The sequence below is a fragment of the Lissotriton helveticus genome, chromosome 3_1 (genome assembly GCF_964261635.1).
Source record: "Lissotriton helveticus chromosome 3_1, aLisHel1.1, whole genome shotgun sequence".
Taxonomy (NCBI): Eukaryota; Metazoa; Chordata; class Amphibia; order Caudata; family Salamandridae; genus Lissotriton; species Lissotriton helveticus.
In genome coordinates, this window is record NC_136061.1 from 972,850,028 (window position 1) to 972,863,781 (window position 13,754).

Sequence of the window (13,754 nt, forward strand, 5' to 3'; positions counted from 1 at the left end):
AATAGCTAAATGGGCCCAACAGAACAAGAGGGGGGATAAGATAAATTGTCCTAAATGTGGATTATATGCTGCTGACCTTATACATATGTTCATTGATTGTCCAGAATTGCGGGGTTATTGGCAGAAGATTGGTCAGATTCTACAGCCTAAATTGAGTTTGGACCCCTCATTCATTGATCTTGAAATAATGCTGAGTTACAAGGGGGATAAACCTGCACTTGCACACCTTTTTCAATACTGATGGCTGCTGCTCGATTGGCCATCGCCCGTGTTTGGGTTTCTACAACACCGCCATCGGTTGGGGATTGGTGGACTATTATTAGGGAGACGTATTGTTTGGAGGTAGCCTTGGCTAAAGCAAGGGGAGTCCGTTCCTTGATTAAGTTAGAAGCAATATGGAGATCATTGGCTTTGGATGCAATACCTTAATTACTGATTGTGTTGTATTAATCAATTTTGTAACTGCTTTTAGTTTTCCTTTGTTGTTTCTTGTACTTGTGTTCCTGCCTGATGTATAATCCAAACTTTCAGTTTAATTTGATGTATATAATTGCCCTGTTTGATGACAATAAAATATATATTTTTTTAAAGGAAACAATAGATAACCGTTTCACTCAGTCAATCGTGCATGCTTCGTTTCTACAGAGTTTGCACAGAAATAGAGAGGCGGGCGTTTCAATAAAAAGGGTTTATTGAACCGTCTTCTTTCTCATGCAAGAGATATGAATTGCTACAATCATAAGACAGAATGCGAAGCATAAAATGTACAGCGTTCGTAGTAAGATAAAATAATACTGTAATAGCATGTCTTGTAGCTATGACATATATTCGTTAAAATACATACATAAATAACACAGGCTAAAATACTCATCTGGTGCTTCTACATAATCCTATCCCAGTGTACCTAACCTAAGTCTTGTACGAGGGAAGAAGTAGGTGCTGTCTTAGGGCCATATGTAGGCAATCTCTATTTACCGATTCTTAAATACCGAATTTTACCGATTCGGTATTTAAGAATCGGTAAATAGTATGTAGGTAAAGATTCGGTAAATTTTACCGATTCGGTAATATTTGGTATTACCGATTCGGTAATTCCCATTCATTTCTATGGGCCTGGAGGCCCATAGGAATGAATGGGAAGCCATTTACTATTACCGATTCGGTAAATACCGAATCGGTAATAGGGGGAGCATATTCAAGGGTGGCAGGGTGTCACATTGACACCCTGTTGCACCCCTGAATCGTGCATTTGTGCACATGTGGCACATGTGGCGCACATACATGCCCTAAGGGCATGTACGTCTGCCACATGGCTCTTTTAAAAAAGCACAAAATAGCTTTTTTAAAGGTATTCGATATTTACAACCAACTTGTAGTTGGTGGTAAATAACGAATTCTTAAATCAAAAATGCACTCACTTGAGTGCTCCCTACATAGGATTTAAGGATTCGGTAATTTACCGATTCGGTATTTTAAGAATTCGGTAATTTACCGATTCCTTAAATTACCGATTTGGTAAATTACCGAATCCTTAAATTCAGCCACCTACATTAGAAAAGCTAAATACCGGTCGGTAACGGGAAATTTACAGATTTTCGTCCGTTACCGACAGGTATTAAGCTACCTACATATGGCCCCTAGTCTGGTTTAGTTATGCTAAGAGTTTGCTATAGTTTAGTTCATCTATATTTGCCAAGAGTCCCTCTAGGTTCTATTCAGCTCCATACCTTAGAATGAGAGAGGTTGGTATCTCTTCCCAGGACTCAATTCTCTAACACCCCGCAAGGGGAGTCAGAAACACTGGAGCTGCATTCTCGGTGAGGAGGATGACAGCGCCTGGTCAGTGCGTCAGTTGGGGAGATGGCTTCCTTCGGGACTTGCTGTGGCGAGCCGTGTGCAAGTAGATAGTCGAACCGCACCGTGCCTTGCCATTGCAAGTGAAGGTATATTTATACCTTGAAGGTGTTTAGGAGTGCCAGTATTGACGTAAAAGTCGGGCATATGAACGTCATGAATGAACCCCTAAGGAATAGATGTTCATGCATAATAAATGAGTTCTTGGAGAAATCAATATTCAAGCAGGAGGAAAGTACCAACGGCTTAAGAGTCTGGTTTTCCAAGAATTCTTTGTGACGTAGATGAACGGATGTAAGTAGCCATGCCTGTATTTGGTTAGCATGGACAATGCCTAAATAAGGACTGGATTTCTATGCCTATATAAGGGCAATGTGAAATGTACCTATAGGTACCTACAGAAGGGCATGCATACGGGAAATGCATACGGAATCTAAATCGAAACACAACATTCTGGTGCATGCACTCTGGAACCCTCCCCATCTTCTAGCTCTAGGATGGGTGAGCCTCTCTTGTCTGGATTGGCCAGCCATGCCAGTAATGAGCCCGATTTGTCTTGCTCATCATGGGTCTTGTCAATATAGTTCCGATAATCAAAATACTGCAGCCTCTCTACCTGTGCTACCATCTCCTCTTTAGCTGGTAAGAGTTCCTGCTGGAGCACGGGGTTTCCGGGTCATCTCATTTCTACGTCACTCAGGCATCTCTCTGCCTTTTCTACATCTTTCAAGAGGGTTTGTCTAATCCTTTGGATTTGGCGATACAGTACCCCCGTATCACAGTGCACTGGCATAACGAAACTTGAGGGGGCCTCCCTGCAAGGTACTTGGAGGGGCCCCCCCTGGCTCAATCAGGAGCTCTTTGGCCAGAGTGCAGTGCTGAGGGGGCCCTCTGGAGCTTAGGGCCCCCCCCGCACCGCAGGGGTTGCGGGGGCCTGTGTTACGCCCCTGCCTCAATGTTAAAAGCATCCCTTTCAATTTGGGGGTTGGACACCGAGCCAGCATTGTCAGCAAAGTATTGGGTGATTTTGGTCCTGATCGTTTCCCAGAAAACCTGGTCCTCCAGTAATTCGGGCTTAAGTTTCCATGGGGGTATGGAGGGTGTGTGGTGTATCCACCGCAATCGCAGTAGTACCAGATTATGATCCAAAATAGTATGGGATAGATATTCAATCCCATCGATCAGGCTATGTACGTCAGGGGTGGACAGGAACATATCTAAGCAAACGTGCAGCTCGTGGAGACCTGAAAAAAAGAAGTAGTCTTGATTTAGTGGATTTTGGCGTCTCCAGGAGGCTATTAGGCCCCATTGCTGTTGCCAGTCTGAGAACATTTTGGCCATGCGGGTCGCCTGTGAGTCTCATAAGGGAGGTTGCGAGTGATCTAATAGGGTATCAGAGACACAGTTGAAATCACCCCCAATTAGCGTTGTTGTTGTTAGCCATGAAGCTAGGCGTCAGGACATATGCACGAAAAAGTTACATTGACATGTGTTAGGAGCCTATACGCTCACCGTAACTACCTCCTTACCCTCTAACCGGCCTTTTACTGCCACATATCTACCCTCCGTTTCTATTATGACCTCTGTAAGTTGAAACAGCACCCCTGCTCCTATCAATACAAGTGCCACTCTGGCATATGCCACGTATGTGGTAAAGTACGCCTGACCTCTCCACCTCCGTTTCAGTGCCTGGACTTCTTTGGCAGTGAGGTGCATCTCCTGCAGGAGCGCAATATGTGCTCCCCTTCTATGCAGGTACAAGAACACCTTGTGCCTTTTCGCCATGGCATGCATACCCCTGAAATGCCATGTCAGGCATTTATAACCCAGGTCATTAGCCATGTGCATTCTTGGTGTGGAGAAGGAAGTCCCTTTGTTTTGAACCTCGCTCACCTCTCGTAATGTATCGCCAACCAGATTGTGTGTGTCGTTTGTGTGATTTGCCAAGTCCCCACCTTAAAGGCAACAGCCAACAGCCCTAACTCCCCAGGACCAGCAGCAACATGCTACCCACCAAAGCCATGTATTTTTTTGTTGGATTGTCTTTATTCGTTTTCAAAAAGAATACAAAAAGAGAGAAGCAATGGGGAGAAGGAACAAATATCCCCATACTGTGACAGATTGGCAAGACTATGTATTTCCATATACATTAGTGGAGACAAAGAGAGAGCAAGTGCAGTATTGATAGGGTAATAAACCGTCACAAATACATTAAATTCACATCAATATTGTCATTCCACGTCATGAGTATGCTGTCTCCAACGTTATTAACAAATAACAAATAATCAAAAAGAAGAGAAAATAAAGCCTGTCCCTTGTTGTCCTTGTGTGCACAGTGTGTACCTGCTTGGGGGTTTTACCAGGCCTCCACCTATGCGCTTGGGTATGCATGTGTGCTGGGGTCATACGAGGAATGAGAGTAATCCGTGACCGATATGGTTATTTGCTATACTATTTGAAGTGGACCTAAATGTATTGGCATGCACTAAACCCTCATTCTCTTTTGTATGTAGCACATGGCCTGTGAAACACCACAGGAATACAGTCTGGCACTTGAACCATGGTATGTCAGAAGCCATGGTGTGCAGTTTTGAGTCTATGGCAGCTAAGTGGTCTTGCCACTGTGTGCGATTTGTTGTTGTTGGGGGGTGTCGTGTAGTGTTATCGTGCTGGTTCATTTGTTCCTTGACCAACGATCTACGTAAGTCCATGAGCCATATGCATATGCAAGGGCCTGGGGACAATTTCTAGGACATGGCTAGTCTACGCTTGGCCAATCCCAGCGCCAGTTCTAAGAATCTGTTACGTTTTTTTTTCGGCGGGCATTTCACTTTGTAACTCCATAAATAAAATGTAGTGCCTGAGGCTCCACTGGGTACCTCGCCGCCTCTGTGAGTATCTCAGCTATACCGTTCCAGTAAGTCCTAAGGTGAGTGCATGTACAGACCATATGGGGGAATGGTGCATCTATAGACAGGCATCTAGGGCATATATCAACGGAGGCAGAGAACATGCGGGACAGCCTATGTGGAGTCAAGTATGTATGGTGGAGGTAATTGAATTGTGTGTACTTCAGTCTAACGTTGGTTGATATACACTTAAGGTGACCTATGCACTGGGCCCACTGTTTATCAGTTAGGTCCACTGCCAAGGCGCTGTTCCAGTATGTCCGCAAATATGTCAGGAGGGGGACAGGCCTAAGGGAATTGTATAGCGCTGTAATCGCTTTTCTGCTCTGGCCATGGGTCAGCAGTGTTTGTAGAACCTTGGATGTGGTAGGTTCGGTGTGTGTGTTTCCCCACTCCCGAACAATTTGCTGTTTCAATATTGCATAAAGCAAGAAAGTCCCCAGTGGTACTCCATAATCATCCATTACATTTTAAAATTCACATAATTTCGTGTCGATGTAGAGATCCCCCCACATTTTGAGTCAAGCAGTGCGCCACACATTGATCTCCGCTCTCTTAAGACAAGCGTGGGAGCCGGGTTGCAGCTCAAGGGGTAAGTCCGAATGCGTACATTAAGGATCGATGGGCATTCAGAACATATCTCAACCAGCTGTCCCGCGCCGCCATCATCAATAGATTGCCTGCCTTTTCTGTAATAAAGTTTTGGTGCCTGACAACCATTCCAGCATGGAAGTTCTTTGGAGCTTCAGTGCCTAGTTGTCCAATTCAACGAGGTTACCATTTGAAAGCCATTTCATTGGCCATAGGAGTTGCGCCGCGGCGTAATAATACTCATATTTGGGTGCCCCCAAACCCTTCCGAGAGGGGGAGGTATGGCTCGAGCATCACCCCAAATCAATTATATCAGGAGTGACTCCGGGTCTTGAAATTTGTTTGTGGAAGTTGGTAGGGGATGGTTGCAAAAAAGTATAGTAGTCTAGGGAGTAGTAACATCTTGGCCACTCTCCCCATTGGGTATAAAGGCAGCCTTTTCCAGAATGGCAAGGTAGAACGAGTGTTAGTAAGGACTCTACCCAAGTTACCCTCTATTAAGTTAAATTTGTCCAAGAGTGATAAATTTGGACCCCCAAATATTTAAAAGAATTAAAAGCCCATGTGAGTGGTATAATGGGCAGGAGCGTCTTCTGTATCTTAGATAGGTGCTTCATCAGGAACACTACTGATTTGGACCAGTTTACTTTTAGACAGAATATTTGGGCGTGTTCGTCCAATACTCTCATTACGCCCTGGAGGATCTCGCCCTGGCCACGCAGATAGACCAGCGTGTCATCCGCATAGGGGGAAACTATGTGCCATTGGGTATACGGTTGATTGCCCCAGTCCAGAACGTGGCTGCGAAGTACACTCGCCAAGGGCTCCATGGCCAGTGCAAAAATAATGGGTGATAGAGGGCATCTCTGTCTCGCACCACGCTGAATACTAAAGGAAGGGGAGATAGTACGTCCTGTCCTTACCCTAGCTTGCGGGCTAGTGTATAGTATTCGTACCCAACGAAGAAAATTGGGGCCCTGGCCGAACTTTGACAGGACTGCCATTAAGTACTCCCAGCCTAAGGTGTCAAATGCTTTTTCAATATCTAAGAGGCAATTCAGGGTTTCTCTGTCTCCGTTTCTGCCCTCTCTGATAATTTAAAAAGCCAACACAAGTTCAACCCAGTATTTCTCCCAAGTATGAACCCATTTTGATCGCTGGGTACCAATAACTGCACCTCATCTATCAACCGGTCTACTAGTATTTTACTCAGAATTTTATAATTGGTGTTCAGTAGCGACAGAGGACGGTATGACCCAATTTGCAATGGGTCCCTCCCAGGCTTTGGCAGTACCACCAATATGGCTTCACGAAGAGATGGTGGGAGCGTGCCATGATCAAACGCCTTGCGATAGACTTTGCATAAGCGGGGGGTCAAGAGCTCCACATATGTCAAATAGAACGCCAACGGCTAGCCACCCGCTCCCGGTGCCTTATTTATTGCCAATTGTTTAAGCGTTTCTGAAACCTCAGTTTCAGATATAGGGGCCTCTAGCAAATCATATTGGGATTGCGATATCTGCGGCAGTGTGGCGCGTGCCTGAAATTGCTTGATTACCTGTGCTGTGCTAATCATTGGGGAAGCATAGAGAGAGAGAGACATAATATTTGTAAAAGGAGTCGTTGATTTGCTCCTGAGTATTTACACATTTTTCATCAAGAGTGTATATGGCCGAGATTGGTGGTTGCAAGGAACCAGACCTAAGCAGCCATGCCAGTGTCCAGCCTGCTTTGTCACCGTCTGCATGTTGGCGGGCCAGGTACTGCTTAAAGTCAAGGGCACATAGCCTGTCTTGTGTCTCTTTGTATGACAACCTGGCCTTGGCCAATGTGGGCACGATACCCACATCTACAGGAGCCAAGAGTTTGCAACGCCTAACTTCAGATTCCTGGTCCTGTAGTTCTTTCAATAGTATCAGATGGGAGCCGTACACAAATGTAATCATTAGTCCTCGGAGGACCACTTTAAATGCGTCCCACTCTATGCCCGCTGACGTGGCATTACCTACATTGTCCTGAAAGTATGAGGTGATAGACTGTGCCATGGACATGCGCAATGGCACATCCTTGAGTGCTTCCAGGGGAAGACGCAATGTTGGAATGCTAATACGATGTCGCCGCATGACAAGTGAACCAGAAGGGAGTTATGATCTGATAATGTGCGGGTTAAATATTCTGCGCACGATGCATTAGTGAAAGCATCTGCTGAACAGTAAATTGTGTCTATCATAGTGTGTAAATCGTGCATTGGTGATTAATGGTTCGTGGGATATCTGCTACGCCAGGTGTCCCGTAATTGCATGTCTCTAGTCCAATCCCTCACGTGTTGTGTCAAACCTAAAGATTGTGCACCTGGTAATGATGGAGTGTTCTATCTAATTCCAAATCATGTACGTGTACGCAGTTATAGTCACCCCCCCCCCCACAGTACATTGGAGCCGATGGGTTACACAATAAAGAAAAGGACATGGTTTGCAGAAACGTAGCCTGTCCCGAGTTTGGCGTGTATAAGGAAACGAGTGTCAATGGGGAGCCATCTAAGAATCCCTCTAGAATGACATACCGGCCCTGTGGGTCAACCCTGGTGTATAATACCTGCAGGGGAGTTCCAGGTGCCACCCATATCAGAGTACCCCTAGCATAGCCAGAGTACGTGGTCCCTATCACCATACCTTTCCAATGTTTACGTACTGACGTGAAGGTCTGTTGGGTGAGGTGTGTCTCCTGGAGCAGCACAATAGAGATCTTATGTCTGCGCAGATACTGATAGACCTTATGCCGCTAGGCGCACCCATCCAATCCATGCACATTCCAAGTGAGTAAAAGATATGTGTTTCTTGGGGTGCAGCGTGTGACAATACAAAATGGATAGACAGCAAATACCATTTACAATACCCAACTCCCCATCCCAGGCCTGTTTACCAACGGGCAAAAGGCCATCCACACTGAAATACAAACTTACAAAATATCCAATGGCGAACCAAATAATGAGAAAGTGAATATCTGAGATACCATTGTAACAAAAAAAAGAAGTATATAAGCAGAGAGAGAAAAGAGAACCATAACAATGCTGTATCAGCTACTTATCATCTACGTGGGGGCGTAGTCGAGCTGCGTTATTGTCCGCCATATCTGTGCATGTCCATCGTATTCCTAGTGACAGCGTATACGTGGGTTAACAGAGACTCCCTATGCTTATGGACAGCAGCCCAAGTTACTTGGAAGACGCCAGGATGTGTCATCCTAGTTCATCCGCTGTTGCGGTGTGAGTGTGGGTCGTCCTTCCCTCAGCACAGAGTGTTGTGACTCTGTCGATTGATACTCTTGATCCAAGACAGTACCCGAATCAGATCCCGATCTGGAGGGCAAGTCCAGATTACTGTGTTGTTCTGCTTAATAGCTTCCACCTGTTCTTGTGCTACCTGGTCTTTAGTGGGGTGCCTTGCCTGCATCTTGTTGCAGCCTCCCCGTGCACCTCTATTACGCCATTGTCAGTGAGATGCTGCTACCACCGCCGGCGGGGCACCAGCAAATCCGTTCTGCTCCACCCAGGACCAGGCTTCATCAGGAGAGTGGTATAGAGTGGTTCTGTTTTCATGTCGGAAATTGCAGTGCATATTGTATGCACTTGACCTTAAACATCGCTTAACTTCCATATAGGAGGATCTGCGCCGTTGAACTGCTAGGGTGTAATCAGGATATATATCTACCATAGCATTTTCTATTTACCATGGGCCACGGGCTCGAGTAACCTGCAATATATGGTCCCTGTCCCGATAATTGAACAAATGCAGGACCACTGGGGCACCCGGCTGCGGGGGGGGGGGGGGCGACCCGGCACCCTATGTGCACCTTTAACCGAGTAGAAAATGTAATGTTTGCCATTAAGAATGTCTGTTGCGAACCATACCTCCAAATACAGCTCCATACTTTGCCCCTCAATGCGTTCTGGCAGCCGTACTATCCGCAAATTATTCATACGGGATCTGCCCTCCAGATCATCCGTCCTGTTCTTTAGATATTCCACTTATTTTTGCAGCAGTTTAATCTGTTCCGTTGCCCACATTACCGTGGGGCGTAAGCTGGCCATCCCCTTTAGGTCACAGTAGATGCTGCGAGTCTCTGCCATTTTGAATCTCGGGCCATCACCTGGACCAGCTTTTCGGGATCAGTTTGGGGTCGTGTGATGAGAAAAACGCCTTGTGGTGGCGTATTCCTTCCCCAGCAGTGTTGGGTTGCAGATTGGGGTCCCCACAGGCATGTAGGGGGTCAGGATGGTGCCAGATTGGGCAGGCCACAAGGAGCTCCGAATTGAGCTGCTCACTACATTGGCGTTTGTCCATGCCCACCATTTTGCTTAATACTTCTTTATATAAACTTCTAAAATCTTGACCCGTATCTGTCGTTCTTACTGAGAATGTCATAACCCCTATTAGTGAATTGAGATCATCCGAATTAAAGACAGGTATATATATCAAGGAGCACCAAAGTCCATATAGGAACTAAAGTGCTCCAGATCTGAGCTGTTGGTACCCATTTGGTAAGGTTATGAAGGACTGGTGTGCATGCCTGACAGTCCTGCTGTCCTTTACTCTTCTTCCCCTGTTTACCCTTCTGTCCTAGTCAACAGTGCCTTTGTTGGAATTCATGATGTTTGGCTGGTATGTATCTCCTGTCAGATGGGCCCTATGCAAACCTTAGCCCATCATCAGGGTCAATGGAATTATGTGATTTTGCGGCTTTAGCGTTTTTTGCATGATTATATATTTTCTGCATTTGCTACATAATCCATCATCTGCCGCATAATACACAGATTACAACAAAAGACTAATTTTGTTTCTAGCTCAGATGGTTCAAAAGTTACTAAAAACGCAGACACATGTTGCCACGTAATGAAAGACCCTTTACAAAGCTTGACTGCTCACTTTTCTGTTGCTTACTGATATATTTGGCTGTTAAATTTGTACTAATGAGGTGCAACCAAAGGCTAGACAGTATTAAGTTTTAAAATGACAAAATAACGAAGTAATAGTAACTTAAAATGTGTTGCATCATGCCACATAATTTGCCTTTTATTTGGCCGCACACACATTGTACTTAACCCTGCCGCATAATTTGGCTCGCCCCTGCCGCATAATTGCATGTAGCTCTGCCTGTAATGTACCCTATGTACAAAAACAGAAATTGCATAACTGCAACCTCATTGCCGAATCACTAATCTCCTCGTAAAAACCACGCATAAAATGCGAACACGCTGTTAAGAGACACTAGGAGTCTATACGAAGGTTCAAAGTATGGTTTTTCGGCTCAAGAGTACTCTGTTGTGCCGCACACAGTTTCAAGAAGGCGTGCTAGCTTTTTAGGGCGTGGCTTCACTAACACTTGGGCCGGGCCAGGCCCGGTGGTAGGCGGGGCTTGCCTGTTGTCTCTTGTTGCTAAGGGCAGCGGCTGTGGTTTTTATTTATTTTTATTTATTTTATTTAATGCATTTTTATAAAGCGCGGACTTTACCCGAAGGTGTCAGAGCACTGTACAATAGAACCAGTTATGTTACATGAGAGAACTGTTGCAGGAATAGAACAAACAAAAATGGCGTGAACAGAGTGTACAAGCAAAAGTAAGAATAAATATGACACATTTTACAATGACTAAAGAACTTCCAGTCGAACAATAGCAGGCCATAGAATCAAAACAACGCAGGCAAAAGGAAAGCAATTTCAAACACAGCAAGCACCGGATGTACATCAAAAATATAAACATATGTGACAAATTTACAAAGACTAAAGAACTTCCTGGCAGGGTCTGAGGAGGAGGGAATTAGTTCAGAAAGTGTCTTTGGAATAAAAGAGATTTGAGGTCCGCTTTGAAGATCTGGATGGAGGTGATGGCACGGAGTGAAGGAGGAAGCGAGTTCCAGGTTCTCACTGCATTCCCTGAGAACGATTGTGCCAACAGTTTTTCTCTTTTGAAGGAGGGGGGTTCAAGAAGGAACTTTTCTGCATTCCGAGAAGGTCTTGAGCCTCCAGACAGTTTGAGTTTATTCGCCAGATAGCGAGGGGAGGAAGAGTGCAAAGCTTTGTGTGTGATGCACGCTGTTTTGTAGAAAGCTCTAGCCTCAATGGGAAGCCAACGGAGAGAAGACAGGATAGGAGTGATGTGGTCATTTCGTTTGGACCCTGAGATGAAGGGAGCTGCTGAATGGAGGACGGATTTGAGGGGAGAGAGGTGAGATTTGGGAAGGCCAGTCAGAAGAGAATTGCAATAGTCAAGTCTAGAGAGAACTAGCGATTGGACCAAGGTTTTTAGGTCATTCTCCGGGAATAATCGACGAATCCCCCATAAGAGTCGCAGTTGATAACGTGCGCTCTTGGCCATGGAGTTGATGTGTGAGACTAGGTTGAGTCTTTTGTCTAGTATGACACCTAGGGATTTAGCGCAGTCCACAATGATGGGTTTACTGTTGAGTAGATTTGATTGATCCATCCAGGCTTGAACAGGAGGTGGCGAGAGAGAGTTAGATATGAGGAGAAATTCCGTTTTGGAGGGATTGAGAATGAGTTAGTGAACTAGCATCCAGTTGTGAATAGTGTTGAGAGTAGAGCTGAGTAGTGAGAGATCATGAGGGGAAGACACCTTGAGGTAGATTTGGGTGTCATCAGCGTAGAGATGGTAGAGAATTCCAGATTTGCTTAGAAGGTTCCCTAATGGTTCCAGATAGAGATTGAACAGAGTGGGAGCAAGGATAGAACCTTGAGGGACGCCTTGACCAACCACCAGTGGAGACGAGAGACTATTTGCAATCTTGATCATTTGGGATCTGTCTGTGAGGAAAGAGGCAAACCATTTGAGTACTGTGCCTTCCACGCCCATTCTCTGTTGAAGAATGTTAAGGAGGGTGGTGTGATTAACAGTGTCAAAAGCTGCAGAGAGGTCAAGAAGAATCAGAAGGCACGATTCCCCTGAATCAAGAATATGCAGCGCATCATCGATCACTTGCAGCAGGGTTGTTTCAGTGCTGCAGTTTTGAATAAAGCCTGACTGGAACATGTCGAGGAGATTATTGTCCATAATGTGCTGGGACAGTTGTTTTGCAACACATTTTTCTGTGATCTTTGAAAGAAAAGGGAGATTGGTAATGGGGCGGAAGTTACTGAGGTCATTTGCATCTGCAGAGGTTTTTTTTAGAAGGGGGGTAACCTGTCCTGTTTTGAGGACACTTGGGAGAGATCCTTGACTGAGGAAGAGATTGACTAGTCTGGTCCAGTAGGAGAGAGTGTTAGTATAGAAATCAATGGCGATGCCACTGGGAATGGGGTCAGAGGAATGGTTGGAGGGTTTGGTTTCACGGATGCATTTGAGGACATCAACCTCTGAGATGGCGGCAAAGTTCTGCCAAGTGACTAAGGATTTTCGCTCCTCGATGGGGGTGGGGTGGATGACCTGTTCCACCAGAGATTTTACCTTTTGGTCTAAGAATATAGCGAACTCAGTTGCTTTCTTTGATGCATCCTCAGGCTTTATGGTTTGGGGAGAACAATTTGGGTTTTTGACGAGGTCGAAAAGTTTTTTGGGTCTGTTTTTAGCTGAATCAAGAAGGGATCTGAAGTGTGATGTTTTTTCCTGGAAGATGTGTTTGTGGTAAATGGATCTTGCTGAACGTAAAAGGGAGAGGTTGGGGTGGATGGAGAATGTCTCCAGTGCTTCTCTAAGATTCTGAGGTTTTTCCTTTCGTTGTAGAGATCTTTGTTGAACCAAGGAGCTGATGGGGTGGGTCTTTTCCTTTTGCTTTGGAGTGGAGCAACCATGTCGATTTCGACTGCGAGGATTGAGAGGCAAAGGGGAGTGAGATCGTTGACATCCGTATTGGGGTCTAGATTAGGAAGAGACTGCATAGCAGAATCACAAAGAGACTCAAGATCAATGTTTTTTGTGTTGCGGAACCACGTAGCGGCTCTTTTGGGTTGGCCGAGAGTTAAAATGTGAGAGAGGTGAAAACAGAAGGGAATGAGGAAATGGTCAGACCAGTCCACAAGGATGTTTGAAGCAGTGGTAATCTGGTCTGATTTGGAAATCACAAGGTCCAGAATTGAGCCCTTGGCATGTGTAGATTCCAAGCAGTGTTGTGTAAGATCATTAGCGGAAAGAAAGGTTGCAAGCTTGTTGGCAGCCGAGTCTTCCAAAGAGCCCCAGTGGAGGTTGAAATCACCTAGGAAGATCTGTTTGTCGCTCTGTGAATATTGGTCACTAATGAAGTCAATGAATTCCTCCATGAAGGAAGAGCAATTTCCAGGCGGGTGGACGATAGTATGGAACCTGAAGGGTGTGCCATGATGAACTTGGAATTCTAGGGAGAGGCATTCAAAGGTGCGAAAGAGGGTAGTGGGAGAGGCTTTAATTTGG